General features: G+C 43.0%; 1 pseudogene across 1 annotated transcript in view; it reads right to left on the minus strand.

Moving 5' to 3' along the window:
- LOC147734751 (aldo-keto reductase family 1 member C3-like) overlaps positions 1–24,231 on the minus strand; it is a 202,093-nt pseudogene that overhangs the window by 93,715 nt on the left and 84,147 nt on the right. Inside the window, exon 5 of the transcript XR_015307539.1 lies at positions 5,157–5,279. The product of XR_015307539.1 is annotated as an aldo-keto reductase family 1 member C3-like (transcript). The remainder of the gene's footprint in view (positions 1–5,156; positions 5,280–24,231) is intronic.

Here is a 24,231-nt window from a genome sequence, read left to right on the forward strand (position 1 = left end):
AAACAAGGCACAATCAGCAGCCATGGGAAATGTCAACGAGAAGACACAATTACAAGAGTTAATGGTGTCGCCTATATTCAATTTCTCCAATAAAGTTTTAGCCAAAGAAGAAGAAAAAGTGTTATGTAAAGGATTAACATTTGTCCCGACTCGGAGGACGGATTTTGTAAAATTGAAGACAGAAGTCATAGAATTCTGTTGAAAAGTAAGGCTAAAAACATATTTTGCTGAGAACATCTATCAAGCACCAATGGAAACTACGGGACTAAGAAATAAATCTGTCTTTTGCCCACCAGCTAGTAAGGTCCCAAAGGAAGTGACAAAATTTGAGAAAACAGTCCTGTCTGCTATTACTGAAATGGAGATGAAAATGTATATAATATTTATAGTGATTGATGTAAATATTGTGTATATAAGGTCTTATAAAATGCAAATTTGGTGAAATTATAAACCAAACTCATGAACAAAAAAATCATTTATCAAAAATAAAAGATTAAGGGCCAGATGTAGGTAAGTATATTTTACCGATTCATAAATACCGAATTTTACCGATTCGGTATTTATGAATCTGTAAAATAGAAGGGGGGAGATTTAGGAAGAATCGGTAATTGAATTACCGATTCTGTAAGAATCGGTATTTACCGAATCGGTAAATACTGATTAGGTAATGCCCATTGATTCCTATGGGCATTGAAGCCCATAGGAATCAATGGGCATTACCGAATCAGTATTTACCGATTCGGTAAATACCGAAAGTTGCAAGGTTGCAAGGGGTGTCACTTTGACACCCTCTAGCACCCCGATTTCAGGCATGTGTGACATGTGGCACACAGACATGCCCTAAGGGCATGTCTGTCTGTCACATGCCATAGGTGTGCATACACACATGTGCATGCACACCTGGAATCAGTATTTTACCACCCAATTGGATTGGGTGGTAAAATACCGATTCGGTAAGGCCTGTGGGACTCAGAAGAGTCCCACCTACATCTCAACATTACCAAATCGGTAAAAATACCGATTCGGTATTTTACCGATTCAGTAAATTTACCGATTCGGTAAATTTACGGAATCGGTAAAATATGCCCCCTACATGCCAATTACTAAATACCGGTCGGTAATGGCCGAAATTGGCCGTTACCGACCGGTATTTCGGCACCTACATCTGGCCCTAAATCTTCTCATAGATGTGAGACCAAGACATTTTGTTTAGTTCAAATGTGTTGAGACAATCGATTCAGAATTCACATACAATATTGGCGCTTCTTTTTGATTATTAATTGCTTGTGGCTAAGCCTTGCTGTTGGGAGCCCTGAACCAGTGGTGGTTTTTCGTGGTGTATTTAAAACATGATGCATCTTTGGAGAAGAGTCACGTTGTAAAGCCCTGCGCCACATGTGGGAGTGCCGGCGCAGGTGGGGTGGGGGGGGGGCGGGCGGCGTAGGAACACCTCCTAAAAGTTGCTGAGTGAAGTCTACAAGATTTCACTCAGTCACTTTTGCGGCCATGCTGCTTGAAGCAGGCGTAAGGATTGACGCATCATGAAAGGAATAGGGGCACCCGAGCCTTGCTGGAGCTGCGTCGCGCTTGCTAGGCAACTCAAGCAATGCGTCACCTTTAATGCAGCAGATGCGTCATGCATCTGTCTATTCTTGCCCATGGTGCGCCACATTGTAAATGCGGAAAATCCATGGTGGCGCAAGAGGTGTCTGCCGTGACGCACAATAACTGGCGCATTCCTGCTGACATGCAGGTATGCATCAGTTATTGTAAATCTGCCCCAAAGTCTGAATGGAGAAATCTTCACTGCGGCTTCGACCCAAGGTTATCCAAAGACAATGCTCCCTCCTCAGAAACCTCCTGCAGCCTTACCCGCTAAATTTTACCTTCTCAGAACATTTTTCACAAAACTTCTTCTAAGTTCGAAGGTTAGTGCTGACCAGCTAAAACCACCTCATGGATCCGAACCATGCTCTATCACGCTCGGCCATTTTTTTTGCCTTTGATACAGTCTTACTAGACTAGATGTCCGTAGATGGTGCTTTGATATTTTAGCCTCTATTTTTTACCAAAAACGTTAACAATCCATAACTCCAGTTCTACTGATAGGATTTTTGTTAATTTATTGTCAAATAATTTATTAAAATTTGCTCTATTTTCTAAATTTGTGTGGGACTTTTTGTGTGTTTTATTTTCACTTAATTTCTGTTTGTGTACTACATAAATACTTTACACATTGCCTCTAAGTTATGTCTGACTGCTTTTTTCCAAGGTACCCAGGGTTAAGCAAAGGTTAGCTTAGTGACTTTTTGTGATTCACCCTGCTTAGAATTGTGACTGTTGCATGACAATGGCTCACACCCCAGTCAAACAAAAACCCAATTTCTCACACCATATTACTCCTTTACAGAAAGATCTTCACTGACACCCACTTGAACAAAGGACTACCTTTAAAGCCTGCTATATTATTTTTAAGGTGTTCAGGGAGGACGGTCCTCAATTCTTAAGTACTAAGGGCCCGATTCACAGAATGAATTTAAGACTAAATCCCAAACTTACAACTATTTTGGTATTCACAGAATGCACTTACTACTTTTGGTATTCACAGAAGTTAGGATTTTGTCTTAAGTTTATCTTAACCCCATCAACGCTAATGACGAGCTCAGCTCGTCATGAGGCACAGTGGAGCTGCACTAATGACAAGCTGAGCTTGTCATGTATAATGGAGATGAAGACCCTTCAGCACAGCAGGGGAATTGCTGTAGCATCGATGTAGTTAAGACAGTCTTAAGACAGACTTAAGACAGATTCAAGACAGACTTAAATTAGGATTCTTTCTTAAGTATGTCTTAAGTCTGTCTTAAGTCTGTCTTAAGTTTGTCTTTAGACAAACTTAAGACAAAACCCTAACTTCTGTGAATACCAAAAGTAGTAAGTTCATTCTGAGAATGCCAAAAGTAGGAAGTGCATTCTTCGAATACCAAAATAGTAGTAAGTTTAGGATTGAGTCCTAAGTTCATTCTGTGAATCGGGCCCTATGATCATAAAATATTTACAGACTAGGGGACAGATTTACAAGCCTCTTGCTCCACTTTTGCGTTATTTTTAACATGGGAAAAATTACGCAAAAGTGGTGCAAGGGGCCTGTAAATCTGTCCCTAGGAACTTACGATCATCTTCCTACAATATCCTTTCTATTCCCAAATTCAAGAGGCAATGAATGAGCGTCATCAAGAGGCAATGAATGAGCGTCATCAGGTTCTTCTTGCAAGCCTCTACAATACAGAAGTCCCTGCCTCCACCGCTATGTCATCAGATGGATTACTTGAAATTTAGGAAGAAGTTAAAGACGTGGTTGTTAAGGCAGGCCTCTAGCTTTTTTTTGTTCTTAGTGTGCGTTAGGTTAGGTTGGACTCCTCATTGTACTTAGTGCCAAGAAACTGTTGGGTGAATGTGCGCTCTTCAAGATCATTATATACAATTTTCATGACTTACTTTTGTCTGGCTTAACTGTGGTTCCACATGCTGTCTCCTTAAACCCAAACCTATTGGTTTTAGCACTTCTTGTTGAATTAGTTCACATCTGCAAAATGCAATGAGCTAATACCAAGGCTGATGGACAGCCAGAGATCTACTTGCTAAAGCCATCTGAACAAGGCTAAAAGCCGGTGCCCAAAAAGCTTTGTGTGTGTGCTTGTTTGTGTGTATGTCTGTGAGTGTCTGTGTGTCTGTGCATTGACTGCCATGTTATGTGTGGTTTTATGATGACATGAGCTCTCGCTAGCTAAAGCTGTCTGTAGGCAAAAACTAAAAACATATGGGCCAGGTTGTAACAAGGTATATGGCAACCCACATAGGGCTGATGTTCACTTTCTGCAGTTTTTCTGTGACAGATTAACGGTGTTAACATGTTAGGTAATGTGAATCCTTTCCACTCAACACATTTAGGGCCATATGTATCAACACATTTCCCCATAGGCACAGAATGGGCAAAACCCTTTGATACATCTGGCCCTTAGTGACTATACGCGGCTGCATTTATTGGGAAATATTTAAAAAGCAGTTCACGCCCATGCATTACAGATCAGCGACAATCCACAATCTAACTGTAGAACACATAATTCAGTCGCAATATTTCATAAATGGAAGTCATCACAACAGCTTTGCCAACCTCATAGTGTAGTCCAAGGATAATAGAGAAAGCAATGGGTGCAGCATGTAAACATGGAGATGATTTCAAGAGTGGAGATCCTCTAGAAAAATGGACCTAGAGCCAGGTTTAACATGAATCGCCATAATATATACTGGCTAACCCTTCTTGGACTACATCAGTATGATTAAGACTGTGAATTCCATCAAGATCGTTCTCAGAGGTTACATGGGAACAACCTTGGAAATAACCGCAAGATTATTCCCAGAAGATGAGAATCTTCTCCACTCAGGGAATACTACAGAGAAGAATCCTATAAAAAACAGTCCTTTCCATGAAATATTATGCTGATCCTTTCCAGAAACAGGGAGCCTGAGCATATATTTTAGTGCATAATAGCCGATAAGTGAAGGGACCCAGAATTGAAGGGAAAATACAACTTTGGACTTAACAGCTGGCCACTCGAATTTGAAGTCTTACCTCTATAACTACAGGATAATATATGCCAGGCTGAAATATTGGAGGCGTGCTGCCTCAATATATATGATTGAAAAGCCAGGGCAATACGGCATTTTCACAATACCTTCTTAGCATTGGGAAGAAAATATACATATATCAGGAGGGGAACAACGATAAGGGTTGATACTGACTTTGTGAAGCCTTGATGAAGCCGTAGGTGTCTTGAACCTAGGCAAAATGCATTGGCGCAAGGAGTGGATTTTGTGGAATAAAAAGATTTCTGTTGTAAACACTATTACTTTGGAGTGGAATTTTGGACTTACAAGTGGCAATTGCATTTAATTTTCTGTGTGCTCCGATATCTTGTGTTTTATGTAATTTCAACATTGGTTGAAAATTATTGGAGGTGGGGTGTTTTCTCCCAAAGTTCTTGGATGCACCAGTAATACAAGTAGAGGATTAAGATTCATATGTTTAATGTGCGCCGGTTACCCATAACACCTGAAAGTTAGTGCATAATAGTTGTCAGAAGGAGTTCATCTCTTACCTGGTTACAGACTGGTTTGTACTTGAGCCCTGGTTTGTTAAGGATCAGCTACAGTTGTCTGCGGTTGAAATTGGACACCCCAATGGACTTCACAAGTCCTGCATCTTTGCACGCCTCCATGGCCTGCATGGGACAAATACATGAACTTAATTGGCCAAAATTATCACATCCCACAGGTTACACATATAGGATAATTTTATCAGTTATGTATGATTCTAAAACCAGCCCATGAGAGGGCAACATAGACTCTAAATAGCAATAAGGATATAAGGGCCAGATGTAGGTAATCCCAATTTACCTATTCATAAATACCGAATTTTACTGATTCGGTATTTAAGAATAGGTAAATGGGAGGCCTATAGGAATGAATGGCAATTACCGAATCGGTAAATACCGATTCGATAAAATGGGGGAAACATTCAAGGGTGCCAGGGTGTCACTTTGGCACCCTGTTGCACCCCTGAATCGTGCTTGTGTGCAGATGTGGCACACATACATGCCCTAAGGGCATGTATGTCTGCCACATGGCACGGTTGAAAATGCACAGATCTGCATTTTCAAAGGTATTCCTTATTTACCACCAACTTATAGTTGGTGGTAAATAACGAATCCTAAAATGGGGAAAAGCACTCAAAGTCAAAGTCAAAAATCCTTTATTCGTTTCTCATTGTGTAGAAAAACCATAAATGTACATTCACATGAATTACTTAAAACATTTTTACAAATAAAAACAGATAAAAAGATTGATTAAAAGTTACAATTGATTAGAAATGTATATACAGTTAAAGTGCTTAGGGGCGAGATCTGATTTGGGGGTATGTTCAGGAAATTATCTATAATTCCATCGACTATTCTAGATTTGGCCTATATCTTACACACAATTTTAAAAATAGTACAATATTCTTAGCAGCACATGGTTCCTCAAGGTACTGCATGGCGAGATAGGCTGGTCGACATCTACAACGGCCCATAATCTTTAAAATCGGAATCAACCAACGCTTCCTAAAATCTTTATAAAATTTGCAAAATAGAACCAGATGAATTGTCGTTTGTTTAGAAGCATCATCACACGGACATAATGTTAATCGTTTTGACCAATCGTTCATTTTTGGGAAGGTAATTAGGCGATGAAATATGTCCAGCCTAAAACGTGTTAGAAGAAACCTTTCATAAGTGCTTAGGTTAAAAGTGAGATAGGGCTGAATAGTCGTTGTTGTTTAGGTGGTTGGCATATGTTGAGGATTTGGGAGCCTCAATAGACAATCGCAGTTGATCTAGATGGCTTAAACAAAGTTTATTAAGAGCCTTTCTAGATAACTCCGAAATTGTTAGAGGCGAATGATAAAATCTTGCATATCCCAAATCAGTCAAAAAGTTCTTAAAGTAGTTAAGCCATCCAATCTTATGATTATACTAGGGAAAGGCAATCCTGAAGGTACGGCAAAACTAGTTCCAAATGGGAGCTATAAGCACTCATTTGAGTGCTCCCTACATTGCAAATTCGGTAATTTACTGATTCGGTATTTTAAGGAATCGGGGCCAGATGTAGGTAGCCCTTTACCGATCGGAATCGGCCGAAAATACTGATTTTCGGCCGTTTCCGATCGGTAAAGGGCTATGGAGATGTAGGGGCATATATTCGGTAATTTTACCGAATCGTTATTATTACCGAATCGGTAAATTTACCGATTCGGTAATATTTACCGATTCGGTAAAATTACCGAAAATGCAATGTGGGTAGCCAATATTCCATTGGCACATGGCTTTCAGAATCGGTATTTTACCATGGAATACAAATCCATGGTAAAATACTGATTCCTGTGTACATGCACATCTGTGCATGTACACATGTGCCATGTGACAGACAGACGTGCCCTTAGGGCATGTCTGTGTGCCACATTGCACACATGCCCGTTTTGGGGGTTCTAGAGGGTGTCAAAGTGACACCCCCTGCACCTTTGACAAATTCGGTATTTACCGATTCGGTAAATACCGAATCGGTATTTGAATTGAATCCTATGGGCTTCAAGGCCCATAGGATTCAATAGCAAATACCGATTCGGTATTTACCGAATCGGTAAATACCGAATTCTTAAGGAATCGGTAAATAATCCAGATGTTGGTACCTACATCACATTTACCGATTTTGAAATACCGAATCGGTAAAATTCGGTATTTCAAAATCGGTAAATGTGATTTACCTACATCTGGCCCTCGGTAATTTACAGATTCCTTAAAATACCGAATTGGTAAATTACCGAATTTGCAATTTAGGCCAACTACATCCCAAATGCCCAATACCGGTCGGTAACGGCCGAAATTCGGTGACCGACCAGTATTGGGCCACCTACATCTGGCCCGAAGTCCCTTTTTTTTAGATAAATACCTCTGTCTGTAGCACATACAGGACAAGCCAACATCTGCGATCTGTGCCTAATACACAAAAGGCATGGCCTGGCCTGTATTTCACTCGCTTCACTGGTAATTGTGCTTACTATTCAATTTAGATGTTGGTGTTTTATCCACCTCTAACTTCCCTACCTAGTATGGCTGGAAACACAAAAGTATAATTGAGTATAATTTTATCACTTCCATTCTTTGCACTGTCTCCGTTGATTTTGAAGATATTGTTAGTAACTTTAGCAACCATATCCTGTTTTCTGTCTCTTCTAATTGGTGCATTAGTAAAGAAATTACAGCTCTATCGTATGAGAGAACAGAAAATCTCCAGGAACAGAGATGCAGGCTCCACTGGGACAAAATTAAGCCAATTTTGGCAGCATTTGATGTCCTGCTGTCTTAAAGAATGAAAGTTTGCCTCGACTGGGACACCTCACCCTATTTAGTACTTAATTATTTAACTTCTATTTGTTCTAACATTAAGAGACTTTAAACTGCTTCTTTTAAGGTTTTCTAAAAGAACTCTTTCAAATGTTTTGACAGCCCTTGCACCTTAGCACACAACAATCTAAGACTTGCTCTAAAAAGAATATCGTATTCTAATCCTGAAGTTTAAGTGATGTAGATTGGCTTACCAATAGGCCATTTTTAGTTAAAAAGGTGGGCATTAGGGAGGAGGCATGGGATCAACTGGGACTGGTCTTCAAGCTGGAAGACAGTGGCATTTTGGGGTATAGTGAACTTCCATGTCTGTGAAAAAAGAAACTCCCCATTCCTTGGGTGATGCACACAGGCGAATGACTGTGTCTCTCACTTTTCGAAAATGGATGTCTCTTTTCTGACCTAGTTAATCAGTCACCTGGGATATCTTTAATTTGTGAAGACACTATCAAGGCTATAGCTAAGAACCAAAAGGGGAAGGCACTAGGCCCAGATGGAATCCCTATGGATGTAAACAAGCACAATCCTGACCTTAGGGCCACCTCAATAACTGTCCCCTGAAAATCAGCCATGCAAGTAAGGCTACCTCCTTACCCTTCATGGTCACAATTACTAACTGTCCCGGTATTTAAAAAGGGTAACAAACACCATCCTAACTATTATTTACCTATCACATTGTTAGATGCATCATTACTATGAGTTAAGAGATTGCCTGGGCATGATCGAACAATATCTGAACTTACACCTCATTAATAAACAAACACACAGTTGCCATAGTAGGGTCTATACACATGGGTTTCATAGCTCTTAGCTCGGCATTTAATCATATCAACCACTCCAAACTATGGTCCACCAAGTTAACTCCAAATGGTAGATGTAAACATTGTTTAAAAAAAAAAATCTTTTTATTAATCAAACCAAAAGAAAAAGGCATCAGGTGACATATATTAATTCAACATTTGTCATATGAACATCTCCACACTCCAAGATAATGCATACAGAATCACATTTAGATATCATGGGGACTTGTGTTTGCTACTTCGTCTCGAACAACTGGAGGAGCACAGATATCACCCAGATAACTATTCCAGGCTCCCCAAATCTTCCCCGACTTCGCAGGACAGCCCCTAGCGATGTAGACCAATCTTTCCCTGTACATGCACCAGCCAGGTCTTCCATCCACCTCCCGATCTGGGGCGGCTGGCAGGTGCCCCACAACTGTGCAATGTTACGCTTGGCAATCATACACGCCAGGGTCACCCACTGTCTCTCGTAAGCACTCAAATCAGTAGGCTTCCAGACATTTAAGACACACCGTCGAGCCTCCAGCGGAATCTCCATCGCCAACACCTCTCGCATCTTTTCATGAATTTTGACCCAATATTCCTGTATTTCTACACAGTGCCACAAAATCTGCATGAAAGTTCCAAGCTCTCCGCACCCCCTCCAGCACCACTCACTCTCCGACCGACCCATGTGTACCAGCCGGGGTCCGTGACATACGACCTATGAAGGATTTTTAGTTGCACGAGCCTAAGTCTTATTTGAATGGCCACTACCTTTGGGGAAGAAACCGCCTCCCTCCAGTTCTCATCATCGAGTTCCAAGCTATCAGCCACCCAATGTGCCCTGGTTCCAGCCAGTGGGTCTCCCATTTTGTTAATAAGCTTTTTGTATATTAACGAAATAGTCTTTTCCGGGAGGTGCCCATCCAACACTCGATCTTCCAGGGGAGAGGCATCCGGGAGTGCGATGCCTCTGGGGACATGCGCAAGCAGGGCATGCCTAACTTGGAGGAATCGGTAATGCTCGCTCTCCCGTAGATTATACTTTTCCTGGAGGGCGCCAAACGTAAGTACTGTGTCCTTCCCCAGATATCCTTGATCTGGGAGATCCCAATGAGATCCCACTTGTCAAATCCCTTTGTTTTCCATAGGCTGCCCAGTCTCTCTGAATTCCATAATGGGGTTGCAAGGGTGAGCCTTCCGTCCCACTTAAGATGTCGAGTCCCTGCGTGCCACACCTGCACTGCTAGAGCCGACGGTCCGGCGAGGGGAAATTGGCTGGCCCGGCATATAACACCCTCGTAAAGTCACCTCCAGGCACCTGTCCATGATCCATCGCATATCCAGGGTCTCCAGGCGACCCATAAATTGCGTGGTTCACCGCCGCCAATTGGGAGGCCCAATAGTATTTCTGTAGATCCGGCAAGCCGATCCCCCATCATACCAGGGGAGTGTAAGCTTAGTGAAGGCAGTGCGAGGCTTGCCCTCCCATAGTAGCTGCCGTTGAAGGGTCTCGATCTCTCTAAAGTAGGACGATGGGACCGGGTCCATCGCATTATGGAGAGCATACAGGAATCTGGGAAGGCCATCATTTTAAAGAGCACGGCCCTACCCAAAAGGGAGAGCAGCAGCGCCCTCCACCTCGCCACATCTTTCCTAAGCCGGGTCAGCGAGGGTCCAAATTATTGGCATATCTCAACTTCGGGTCTAGCGTCACGTAAACGATGAGGTATCGGAATCCTATCGGTTCAATCTGCAGTGGGCAGGAATTTGGGACCACCGGAGGGTCTCCACTTAGGACAAAAAGAACTGACTTCGACCAGTTGAAAGCGAACCTGGAATATCTCCCAAATAAAGTTAGTACATCTAAAAAACAGATCAAAGATTCCCTGGGATTGGTGAGGTAAAGCAGGATATCATCCACGTATAGCGAGATCTTGCCCTCCCAGTACGGCGTCCATCGCAGCCCTCCAATCGAATGGTCCCATCGGACCCATGCCGCCAATGGCTCGAGAGCCAGGGCAAAATGAAGTGGGGACAGGTGACAACCCTGCCTCGTGCCTCTGCCCAGGGAGAAGTCAGCGGATTTTCGGTTGTTCACTACAACCCTGGCAAGTGGATCTGCATATAGGAGACGGACCCAAGCGACAAACTCAGGGCCGATGCCCATCTTCCCCAAAACTACGAACAAGTAGGGCCACTCCACCTTGTAAAATGCCATGGTGGCATCCAATGACACCAACACTGCCGGCTCATTTATCTTTAGGCACCGCCTAGTATCCCATGCAGCCTTCGTAGGTTAAGTGCCGTATTTCGACATGGCATAAAGTCGGATTGATCCGGATGTATCGGGGTGATAATGACCTTAGCTAGTCTCATTGCCAGGAGCTTCACCAGAATCATAGGTTCAGCATTCAATAACGAGATGGGCCTATAGGAGGAGCAACGCTCCCTAGGCTTTCCAGCTTTGTGAATAACTACAATATTAGCTACACGCTGATCATAGGGAAGCTGCCCCCTATCTTTACTCTCTACAAACATGGCACAAAGAAATGGGGCCAGCCTGTTAGCACTAAATTTGTACAGCTCTATGGGGATCCCGTTTGGGCCCGTAACCTTCCCGGAGTGTAAGCTTCTAACGGCCTGTGCCACTTCATCATTTGTAAGGGGGGATTCTATATAGTTCCGATCCTCTTCCGATAGTGTGGGCATACGAATGTCGTGTATCATGGCCGCGTTGTCCTCCGCTGTGTAGACACCTGCGGATGTATATACTGAACTATAATATTCTGTGAACTCATTCACTATACTTTGCGGGTCAGTTATACTATCTGAGTCACTTTTCCGCAACTCTGGCACTAGCCTCGACACACACTCTCCTCTCTCAAGCCATCCAATCAGTTTACCAGCTTTGTCGCCTTGTTCACATATCCTGCTCTGGGTGTCTGCGTGCTGTAACTTGGCCTTATCCCTAGCTAATCGCCTATATTCATCTTGGAGGAGTTTCAACTGAAGCATACTCTCGGGGGTTGCATCCCGGGACACATCAATCTCCATCTTGGACACTTCCGCCTCACCGGGTCTACCTCGGCCCGAATCTTCCTCTTTGTTACCGCAACTAATGATAGGACCTCCCCTTGAATAACTGTCTTATAGGCCTCCCATAAAGTCGATGCTGAGTCGACTGATCCCGAGTTTTCATTAAAGTACCTTTACATACTCGTTACGACCCCCTTTCTTGGCGGCGGGATCTCTAAGGTGCCATGCGTTCATAGGGGCAATTCTACTTACATCAAATCGGTCGACCTCTACCCGGAGCCACACCGGCAAATGATCAGAAATTCTCCTACCCACTTCTCGGACCGACGCCTCCTGAGCCGCAGGTATCATTACATAGTCTATTCTAGAGAGGGTGCGATGTGCCGCGGATGCATGTGTGTGGTGCATCCCACTCGGGTTCTTTAAACTCCAACCATCAGCGAGCCCTGTTGTTTCTAAGAACTCAGGAAGCCACCTCTGAGATGGCTTTAGCGTTCGGCTGGATGTCTATCTACCTCGCCATCTATCACCGCATTGAAATCCCTGCCCATCACCAGTAAACCCATGGGCAGAGTTAGGAAGATGGCACTGAAGTCCCTAAAAGTGTCTGTCTGCAGGCCTGGTGGAACATAAACAGACATAAAAGTGACAGTTCTCCCCTCACACATTCCCGATATGCCGTCATATCTCCCACGCTTATATATGCACAACACCTGAGCACACCAATATCATTATTTCAAATTAAGGTAATATAAGTATTTTTCTAGCACAATCAGTAAAGTCTCAGTGTCCTATATGTTCTAAATCCAGAAAGTCTCAAAGGAAAAACAGGGAGTCCGAACAAATCTTCTTAGGTTGAGGTCTGGTTTGATTTTAATTTCCACAGTTCACAAGAGAAAAGACAGCAGCCGACGCACGCTTCGCCCTCAGGGCCTTTTCAAGGTTCTTTGTTCATTAATCCAGGCGTCTATAGTTGTGAATGTTCTCTTATATGCACTTATCTTGGGTGGATGGATGGAGTCCCTAAAATTGGCAGCAATATGTAGCGATTGATGTTCTGAATTAGGCGTTCCTATTCTCACTTAAATATGATAGTTGTGGCCCCAATATGTAAAAACTTGTCCTCTTCCAAAGTTAACATCCGAATTTAGGATTCAAATCCATCCTTTGTAATAAATAGAGTAATCCTTACGAATCTTGATAAATCCAGAGTTGCACTCTTATTCTCCTTAAAACACCACGCGTGGAGCCAGCAAGCACTTCTTCTTCGTCAGACAAAGTTAAAATCCTAACTTCTGTGAACACCAAAAGTAGTAAGTTCATTCTGTGAATGCCAAAAGTAGTAAGTGCATTCTGTGAATACCAAAATAGTAGTAAGTTTAGGATTGAGTCTTAAATTCATTCTGTGAATCGGGCCCCAGATCTACCATAACTATGCTCCATATATATCAGGCTGAATGTGTCCCTTTTGCCTGTAATCATTTAGGTATTTGGGTTTATATCACTCTCCCCAATTTAGAGGAAGAGGGACACAGGTTTTTAGAATGACTTTTATCTCTGCCCAAAAGCAGCCCTTTGTTCACCTGCCATGAAGAGTTCAGCTAGTAATACTTGGGATCCTAGGGAGAAACCAGTAAGTAAACTTAATTGCCTTATAATTAAGGATTGTTTAAGATTATATAGGGAAATAAAAATCCAATTCTTTTGCGGACTTGGGTTGACCAAAACTGTTTTGTAAGCAAAATCTTATAAGCAAAGCTGACCTACAATAGACCAAAATCGTCTGTTTAAAATTTTGGAACGATGTGAGACAGAAAAAGGAATTAACTAAATCCTCAGTAAGATCTTATGTATTTTCTAAAACTATATACACACTCAGACCTTACCTGTGCTTTTTAACCAATGGCAGACACAGTTTTTTATGGACTTGCTTTGGCCTGAATATGATTCATCACCTTTGGAATTTCTCCAAGGATCAGCAGTTGGCTAAGGTGCTGCATCCTTGCACTTGAGATCCAATCCCCATGCAAAATACTATTCACTTAATTATGTTTTGTACTATTTTAAACCACCACGGAAGCAATATCTTGTTCATCTTTTAAAGAAATTAAATTTTGAACAAGCAAATGCTTACCTGTTTTACCAATATTAGATTTCTTACTGGAGATGTCCATGTAAGGTCTTCACTATTTTCCTAATTTAAACTGTTTGCACTGCATTGACATGCATACCAACAGATCTGTAATGTTCTAAAGGATTTTACTTATGTTTGATAAGGTTCATACTATTTATTGATGACTTGGATCTACTTTTGTATTTTTTGTGTTTTTTCGGGCTGTATATTAGGGTTTTCTTGGGGTTCTTATGTTATCTTATTCGCTAGACATTGATTTCCTTTTCTTTTTCTGATAAGTTACCTGTTTTAATAGTATTGTGATAAATTATATGTACCTGTATGAATAAAATAAAAACACAAAGATTATTATTAATACTACCACTACTAGTGTTAGAGCAGACCTGCTCCATTTGAGCAGACTTTTACACACTATGGGCCCGGTTCACAATGGTAAACTTACACTTCTGTGTAAGTTTACTACTTTTTTGTAGTCACAAAGGTAAACTTAGCCCAAAAGTCTAACCTTACTACTTTTGAATACCGAAAAGTGATATAGTTACACTTTTGGTCTATGTTTACCTTGATGAATATCGAAAAGTAGAAAAGTTATACAAAAGTCTACATTTACCTTTATGAATTGGGCCTTATGTTGGCATTTGTTATTTTTGTGCTGTCTTGGCTGAAGATGACGCAGAAAGAGAAAACAGACTGATTGACAGTAAGAGGGAAAGAGAATGCAGTGCACTGAAATCAAGGGCCATATTTATCAAGAGTAACGCAGGGTGGTGCAACAAGACTCTTAGCTGCGTTGCACAGCCTTACAGGCGGAGTGCCAATGCGAGAGAGTAGTGGAGTCATCAAGACGGAGAGGCAGAGGGAGAGGGAAGTAGAGAAATATATAAAGAAAGAATTGACATTGAGAGTGAGAGAGAGCAGACGAGTGACAATAAGGGGCCAGTGGACTGACAACAGAGGGCAGTTGACTGGCTTGGGGGGAAAGAAAGCACAAAGAAGTAACAAAAGAGATCATAAGAGTGACAATGAGAAAGATCAGATGCGGGGATAAAAGAGTACAAGAGTGACAATAGCTGAGATCAAAATGGTAATATCTGAAAGACCAGAAAAAAAGACCAGAGAGGAGACTCTTTCAGATCAAAGCGCTGGGAATGAGATAGAGACAGTGGGCCCGATGTAGGTCGCCCAATACCGGTCGGTAATGGCCGATTTCGGCCGTTACCGACTGGTGTATGGCTTTTGACATGTAGGTGGCTCAGAATTTACAGATTCGCATATTTACCGATTCGTTAAATTTACCGCTTCGGTATTTTTCTGAATCGGTAAATATACCGATTCTGTAAATCCATATGTAGGTGGCACAGTTTGCAGTGCCACAGGCCCTTAGAAATTCTTAATTTACCACCCAATACTATTGGGTGGTAAATTAAGAATTTCTGTGTACATGCACATCTGTGCATGTACACCTCTGCCATGTGACACACATACATGCCCTTAGGGGCAAGCCAGAAACAGGGGTGCAACAGGGTGTCAAAGTGACACCCTGTCCCCCTTGGCAATTCGGTATTTTTGCAGATTCGGTAAAATACCGAATCAGTATTTTCCATGGATTCCTATGGGCTTCAAGGCCCATTGCAATCAATGGCAAATACCGATTCGGTAATTACCGAATCGGTAAATACCAAAACTTACCGATTGGTATTGAATTCGGTAAAAATACCCACATCCCGATTGCCAGTTCTTAAATACCGAATCGGTATGATTCGGTATTTAAGAATCGGTAATCTGGGATTACCTACATCGGGCCCCGTGTGTGTTAACCAAAGAGAGTAAATTGGTAAGAGGGACATGCGTGAATCATGCAGCACGCTTACTCTATAAAATGAACAGTGCTTTTATTTTTTCAAAGAAGGAGTAGTTCCTCCCCGTGGTTAGGTGAGCATGGCCACAGGCAGTACATTACCGTGCCCTGTATGGACGATGCAAAGTATACAGGGGTCAAGGCCTGCTAAGCAAAGGTGTGCTGTGCCTCCAAGAGCAGTACACAAGGAAAGACAGAAACTGGAATGGTGGACATGGACACTTGGACAAGAGTGAGACCCTGAGTCTCACTCTTGTCCAAGCAAAGTTTGGGCACAGAGGCAAAGGGATAGGTAGATTTGGACAGGGACACTAGATTAGAGGGACAGACCAGTGGGATAGGAAATTGTAGGCTATGGAAAGGGAGACATAGAATTTGCACTGGGGCAAAGAGGCATGTGCTCTGGAACAAGCACGTAGATGGTAAACATGGAGACACAGTCACTATAGGATGGAGAGACTGACTCTGAGACATGGTTAATCAATCAATCAGGGTTGGTTAGGTGCGACTACTCACATGTGAGGGTCTCAAGGCACTGGGGAGGAGAGGGGGTGGCTCTGTTGAGTGCCGGGGTAACCCGAAAAGCCAGGTCTTGAGGTCCTTGCTGAACTGGGGCAAAGTGGGAGATTGCCGGAGGTGGAGAGGGAGGGTGCTCCAGGCTTTAAATGCGAGGTAGGAGAATTTTACTCCAGTTCTAGTCTTGCTGATACGTGGGACAGTGGTCAGTAAGAGTTGGGTTGATCGAGGTGTTCTGGACAGACTGGGTTTGAGAAGGAGTTTCTAGTTGGTTCCAACTTAGGGAGTGTTGCCGTAGTCCAGTCTGCTGCTGAGGAGTGCATGCGTGACAGTTTTTAAGGATTTGGTTGGGATCCATCTGAAGGTCTTTAGAAGTATGCAGAGGGTGTACAAGCAGTTCGAGGAAAGGGCGGTGATCTGGCATTTCATTTTGAGCGATGAGTCTAGTATGATGCTGAGGTTTCGTGCATGGTCCGTTGGGTGGGGGGAGTCATTCCATGCAGAGGGCATGGAGCCAAGGATGAGGACTTCTTTCTTTTTTGAGTTGGTTTTCAGGCAGCTGTTCTTCATCCAGGTGGCAACGGCTTTCATCCCTTCTTGGAAGTTGTATCGGGTGATGTTGGGTTTATTGGTGAGGGAGACGATCAGCTGGGTGTTGTCGATGTATGAGACGATGTTGCCCATGGTTCCTAAAGATGTTTGCGAGGGGGGCCATGTAGATGCTAAAAAGGGTGGGGCTGAGGGAGGGGCCCTGGGGCACTCCACAGTTGGTCTCTGCCGGTTGCGAGAGGTAGGGAGGGAATCTGACCCTCTGAGTTCTGTAGGTGAGGAAGGAGTGGATCCAGTCAAGGGTCTAGCCATTGATGCCGGCGTCATGGAGTCTGTGTGGCTAGGGTCCGGTGGGAGATGGTGTTGAATGCAGCCGAGAGGTCCAGTAGGATGAGGTCTGCCATTTCACCCTGATTGAGGAGGGAGAGGATGTTGTCGATGGCGGCAAGTAGGGCAGTCTTGATTACTTTGATTGCTTTGAAATCCGGATGGGAGATGTCCAGGATGTTGTTACCTTCAATGAAGTTTGCTAGCAGGAGATTGGTGGCCTTTTTGATGACCTTGGCTGCAAAGGGAAGCAGGGAGATGGGCGTGAAAATCTTGAGGTCCATCGTGTCAGGGTTTGACTTCATGAGCGCCTGCCTCACGAATACCGAGTACAGAACAAAAACTACAATACCCAGAAGGCCTTCTGGGAAATGACAACATCGCTTATAATCATGCACAGCGCATCGCAGCACTGTACGTGATACTGGATTATGCCCGATTGCCAGTGTTAGAAGTGAGCGGGATCGGAAGGGCACGGCATGCCTCTACTTTTAAAAATTATGTCAGTCCGTTCCCCTACTTCTTTGTTTTAAAAAAGGGTCCCGGGACTGCAGGAATAGCCCTACTTTTAAAAGTGCAACTTCATCTTTAAGCCTGTGTGGTGCACATTGACGAAGGCCTCTGCAGTCCCCACGACCACCTCCTCCTTCCCCTCTGTGATTAAGGGCTTGCAAAACAACACCAAAAGGGCCATCAGTCTTAGGCTAGCACGAAAACTGCTACCTCTGATGGCCTTGCTGCTGCCATGATTCACACTTCATTTAGTGGGGCCGTTACTCGCCTGCACCCACTGTGACCAATACAATTGTCACATCAGGATACTTTGGTGTCCCCGCCCTTGACTTCCTCTGCCCTTTATTTTCGGGCTCACGGAGACTGAAGGTCGCCACCAGGAAAAAACAAGCATTTGCAATGCAACAGGGCTCGCATTTACGCGAGTTTTAGCTATTGGCATTGTAAATGACAATGCCTTTTATTTTATGTTTTTGAAACATAAATAAAAAGCATTGTCATTTACAATGCCAATAGCTTAAACTCGGGTAAATGCCAGAGCAATTGCATTGCACATTTTTGTTTACGCTTGGTGTGAGGAATTTACTTGTAATTTTTCTATTTTGGTACACATGTTCATATGGTGGTGAAGCCATTAGTATTCCAAGCCATAAGTTTTCAGTTGCGTGTTTAACCAGAAGGGTAGGCCGAGGGGAACTCACCAACAACCATTCGATTCTCTGTCAGGACTGTCCAACGTAAATGATGTGTACTTTATGTAAGATTTGATGGAGGAGGTATGAGGCACCAGTCTATTTATTTTGCAGCCTGGAGCCAAGGGAAATCTATTGGGTTCCCTGAAATTTCAGCTTGCAGCAAAGCCTTCTATCGCGCTGTGCTAGGGATGTCTACTATAAGAGGCCAAGGAAGGAATGGGCATTGATATTCTACTCATTCTCTGCAAATGGGCTCAGTTCAGTATTAAATGTACCAGTGGCCCAGTTCAGGAATGAAAATCTGCATTACCCCAAGTCTGCTTTGTCCCAATCTTTGGATTCCATCCCTCTTGCTCAAGGACCAGTTTCAAACTTTCCCAGATTACATATTGCTTGGTAGAGAGTCCTTAATGAAACAGGATGACACGGGCAACATTTTAAAAAACAACTTAGTTATTTTCTTTTTCTAAAGTTTACATCACTCAGTAATCCTTTGCACACTCCAATTCGCAACACCTAACAAAGTAATCTTAAACGGAAGTTCAGATTTGCCAGTAAGCATGTGGGAAGTCCTCAAAAAATTAGAGAGTATCGAGTAAGAATCAAACAGGACCAGGTGATAGAAACACAACCTACAAGATAGCCCAAGGCTAGCACCTGCTTTTCATGGTGACTGTTTTTTCCACCAGTTCTAAAAAAAAATCCTCCACTTTATGGCCTATGACTACTAGATGTGAAAGCTTGTACCAAGGAGAGGCCAATAACTGTATGGGCACCAGCATTCTGCTCTGTTCTCTACTTCGAATTCTATTTTCGGTGCATAAAGTGTACATAAAACCTACATCTATTCACCGATACAGCCTACTGCCCATCTTTAAATCATCTCTCGAATACCCCTTAAGCTTTATCTGGTACTGTACGTATACTTGAATTCTCTTCATATGAGACACTCCATTGTCTCAATAAAGTGTTTGCACGCGTCTCTGTTGTGCTGAGAAGCAAAGCCTTCTATCACACTGTGCAAGGGATTTCTACTATAAGAGGCCAAGGACGGAATGAGCATTAAAATTCTACTCATTCTCTGCTTTGAGTCAGCAAATGGGCTCAGTTGAATATAAAATGTACCAGCGTCCAAATGCAGGAATTAAAATCTGCATTAGTCCAGGTCTCCCTTGTCCCAATACTTGGATGGTGACTGTTTTTCCCCCTCAGTTCTAAAAACATTTCCCTACACTTTCTGGCCTTTGACTACTAGTTGTGAAAGGATGTACCAAGGAGAGGCCAATGACTGTATGGGTGCCAGCATTTTGCTCTGTTCTCTACTTCGAATTCTATTTTCTGTGCATAAAGTGTACATGAAACCTACATCTATTCATCCAAACAGCCTTCTGCCCATCTTAAAATCATCTCTCGAATACCCCTTAAGCTTTATCTGGTACTGTACGTATACTTGAATTCTCTCCATATGAGACATTCCGGGTTGGGCTGTATGTGCCTGCGCCTCCGTTCAGCTGTGTACATTGGTGACAAATGCTGGCGTTCTGCACGCAAAGTGCATGTAGGTTTCTGTGCAAGAATACATTAGAGTTTCGTGTTAGTCTGAGTAGGTCATAAGGGGGGGTGTTGCTAAACGTGAGGGGACACCTAAACTACAACATACGAGTCATCTAAAGCAACGTCGGAGTCATGCATCACTGTGGGAATGCACGCACTGTAAAACGATAACCTGCTTCGTGGTTTCTCTAATATTCAAAAGTTTTGTTCCACACCTTTCTGTGTTCAAAGAGACTGCAACACATGTATTTTACATTTGAATTTTGCTACTGAAATCCATTGTCTCTATGAAGTGTTTGCACGTGTCTCAATTGTGCTGGGAAGCATCAAAAGTATAACCGGTTTGGATGGAACCCATCTCGCCCTTACTCAGCGGGTCCCTGAAATTTCTGCTTGCAGCAAAGCCTTCTATCATGCTTTGCAAGAGATTTCTACTATAAGAGGCCAAGAATGGAATGGGCATTGATATTCTACTCATTCTCCACTTTGAATGTGAGTTCCTCAGCAAATGACCTCAGTTGAGTAATAAATGTACCAGCCCTCAAATGCAGAAATGAAAATCGGCATTACTCCAAGTCTCCCTTGTCCAAATCTGTGGATGGTGACTGTTTTACCCCAGTTCTAAAAACAATATCCTCCACTTTATGGCCTTTGACTACTAGATGTGAAAGGATGTACCAAGGAGAGGCCAATGACTGTATGGGTGACAGCATTTTGCTCTGTTCTCTACTTCGAATTCTATTTTCTGTGCATAAAGTGTACCTGAAACCTACATCTATTCATCCATACAGCCTTCTGCCCATCTTAAAATCATCCCTCGAATACCCCTTAAGCTTTGTCTGGTACTGTACGTATACTTGAATTCTCTTCATATGAGACACTCCAGGTTGGAGTGTATGCGCCTGCGCCTCCGGTCAGCTGTGTACATGGGTGACAAATGCTGGCGCTCTGCATGCAAAGTGCATGTATGTTTCTGTGCAGAAATACATTAAGAGTTTCGTGTTCGTCTGCATAGGTCATAAGGGGGGGTGTTGCTAAATGTGAGGGGACACCTAAACAACAACATACAAGTCATTTAAAGCAATGTCGGCGTCATGAATCACTGTGGGAATGCAGGCGCTGTAATACGACAACCTGCTTTGTGGTTTCTCTAATATTCAACAGTTTTGTTCAGTGTTACAAGTTAGTTACAAGGCACGGCCTCGTATCTTCCCAAGTAACAACCTATCATCACCTTCCATCTGATTTCTCCAGACCACCATCATTAAGAAAACGAGCATTGATCCCTTCTCTTTATGGGGCCATGTGTTTCGATTACAAAACACATGGCCCCATAAAGATAAGAAAGTGCTTTGCGACAACAGCAAAGCAGGCGGCCCAGTCTGGATCAGAGGCCAAAGGTCGTCAACAAAAACTCCTCGTTTCCAATCGCAGGCCACCGACGCCAGCCAAAGAAAATGAGGGGCGGGCCTTCAAGTCCCCTTCTCAAATCTACTCTCCTACAAAATTTCACGCCCAGCGACAGCGCTTTGCGCTGCAAAGCCAAGCGAGATCTAAAGAAAAGGGCTTCACTGAGGACTGGTGGCTTGCTGTAAATCAGCTCCCCACCCAGCCAGAACTGAAAAATAGGAGGAGGGAGGCTGCTGTACAAGAAGTCCTCAGCTGACCCAGCCCCACCAGCCTCTCCTGGAAGTTTTTCTCCATGGCCGTCCAGAGGTCCCCAGCCCCTCCTTAACAGCTCTGCTCACGAGGCCTGGTCCATAGTGTTTCGCACCTGAGCCTCTGCGCTCAAGACAGCCAGTAAAGTGACTGCGCTGTCCCTGCTCAGTTCATGATGAAGCCTGAAGCCAGTGCTTCATTTAAGCAGGTGGTTGCAAGTGCGTATATTCAGAATGTTGGTTCCATAAGTTAAACACTCACCATGGAGATCTGCGGGCCATTAGCCATGCAACATAATGACTCACTTTTAAAAACCCACAAATCACTGCAGAGTTCCTTATAAACCGAGCCATTTTTCTGCAACAATACAAGTCTTAAGGTTGTTTATCTCCCTGCTGGAGAGAGATTGAAGTTTTGTTTGTTGGCAGTTTTTAGTTTTGACTAATCTTATGTAGCGCACAGGGTTAATACCCGTGCTGCGAAGAACATGTACCATGCATATCAAAGAGCAATATGTTATGTTCATAGCTCAGTGGGTTACTGTTTTTTTCACTTCCCGTATGAAAATATAATTTTGCCTTTTACTGTCAATATCGCTCTCGTTTTTTGTGAGTAGAAGAATTGGCCAAGCAGGGCAATTCAAAAGCTATCCTTTGCAGGATACCTGAATACATATGTACTATACTATGTTTGAGCAGCTATTTGGCTGACAGAATATGAAGGAGCCCTTGTGGGTTTCTGTGAGTCAGATCAAATTCGCATGAAGGGGCCGTTTCTCTTCTGAGCCCTGCTTAACATATGTGTAAAGGAGGAGCCCTGTATTCATGTCCTCAATGTTTGAGACAAAAACTACTTGGCCAGAGATACAGAATTTGGATCTGGGAAACCTGATTCAACCTTCATGACTAGTCCATCAGACCACTCTCCTAAGGGAGCACATACCCCTGCTAGACATTAGAAGACATTGTAAGCCCTGGTCTCTTAGTACCAGCAGGTGGACCTTACCGGTGGCCAGTGTTGATTAACCTTGAACCCCTGTCCACCACAATCCATACTGAAGGTCGCCTCCAGTCTTGGGGTAGGCGTACAAAGCAGCACACCCTAGAGCAGCAGTGACTTTGCCACTGAGGTCACAGGACCCTTGAGGCCGATCCTCCTCACCTTCCATTTGCCTTGTTCCAGCAGTACCAATGCAACTCACAAGGGATTGGCAATGCAGGTTTTGCATGCACACCAGAGTAAGGGGAATGTTTACAAGGGCCTTGCATCATGCTTGCACCTTGTAATGTGGTACATGCACAACGCAAAGTTCCAGCTGGGTCACCTATCTAGAATGCTGCTACGGCATGATATGACCATATATGAGGCGGATCGTTTAATACAGATGCAGGTTTTAGTGCTTGAATCAATGGCTGATTCACCTGGTCCCTTTGCTACAACTGTATTAAATGCTGCTGAACGGATGTAGTTTGCTGGTGTAGGACTGCAACAGAACAAAGGCTGTGTTAGCATCAATAGGGCACAGTTCTTTAGGAGATTAGCAAATAACCTGCGAAAAAGGATGACAATGACTAATACTTCAAATGTTTCTAGATGCACAACCACAAACAATGACAAAATGGAAAACAAAGAGTTGGTCCATAGAATGAAACTCCTACAACCAGTTTATTGGCCAGATCCAGTAGACAACTTATATGGTGAGGGAGAATTACAAAACCTTTGTAGCAGGTTGCATGTATTTGATACTAGGCAGTACATCCTTGGTTTCAGAGAGTACAAACAAAATAAAAATTGCATTCCTGGAAGCCTGAAACCATTAGTGCACACTATAGATACCTTTAGTACCTCCACTGCTGAATGTGAACGGGGCTTTAGTGTAATGAATGAGATGGTCACACCACTGCAGAACGGAATATCAATAAATTGTTTGTCTTCTATAAATTTCAGAAAAATTTATAGAATAAACCAAGCCATTTTTCTGCAACAATACAAGACTTAAGGTTGTTTATCTCCCTGCTGGAGAGAGATTGGATTTTTGTTTTTTGGCAGTTTTTAGTTTTGACTTATCTAATGTAGCGCACAGGGTTAATACGCCTGCTGCGAAGAACGTGTACCAAGCATATCAAAGAGCAATATGTTATGTTCATAGCTCAGTGGGTTACTGTTTTTTTTTCACTTCCCGTATGAAAATATAATTTTGCCTTTTACTGTCAATATCGCTCTCGTTTTTTGTGAGTAGAAGAGTTGGCCACGCAGGGCAATTCAAAAGATAACCTTTGCAGGACACTTGAATACATATCTAATATACTATGTTTGAGCAGCTATTAGGCTGACATGAATATGAAGGAGCCCTTGTGGGTTTCTGTGAGTCAGATCAAATTCGCTTGAAGGGGGCGTTTCTCTTCTGAGCCCTGCTTAACACATGTGTACAGGAGGAGCCCTGTATTCATGTCCTCAATGTTTGAGGCAAAAAATACTTATTGATTTCAGACCAATGAGAGCAAAAGTGTTAAGGTAACATGTCGTTCCTGCTTATATTTTGCATGCTTTACATAATCCTGCATTCCCTATGAGTGTTTGCCTTTTCCAGAATGTTGTTATTTTT

Source organism: Lissotriton vulgaris, chromosome 1_2 (genome assembly GCF_964263255.1).
Source record: "Lissotriton vulgaris chromosome 1_2, aLisVul1.2, whole genome shotgun sequence".
In the NCBI taxonomy this organism is placed as follows: Eukaryota; Metazoa; Chordata; class Amphibia; order Caudata; family Salamandridae; genus Lissotriton; species Lissotriton vulgaris.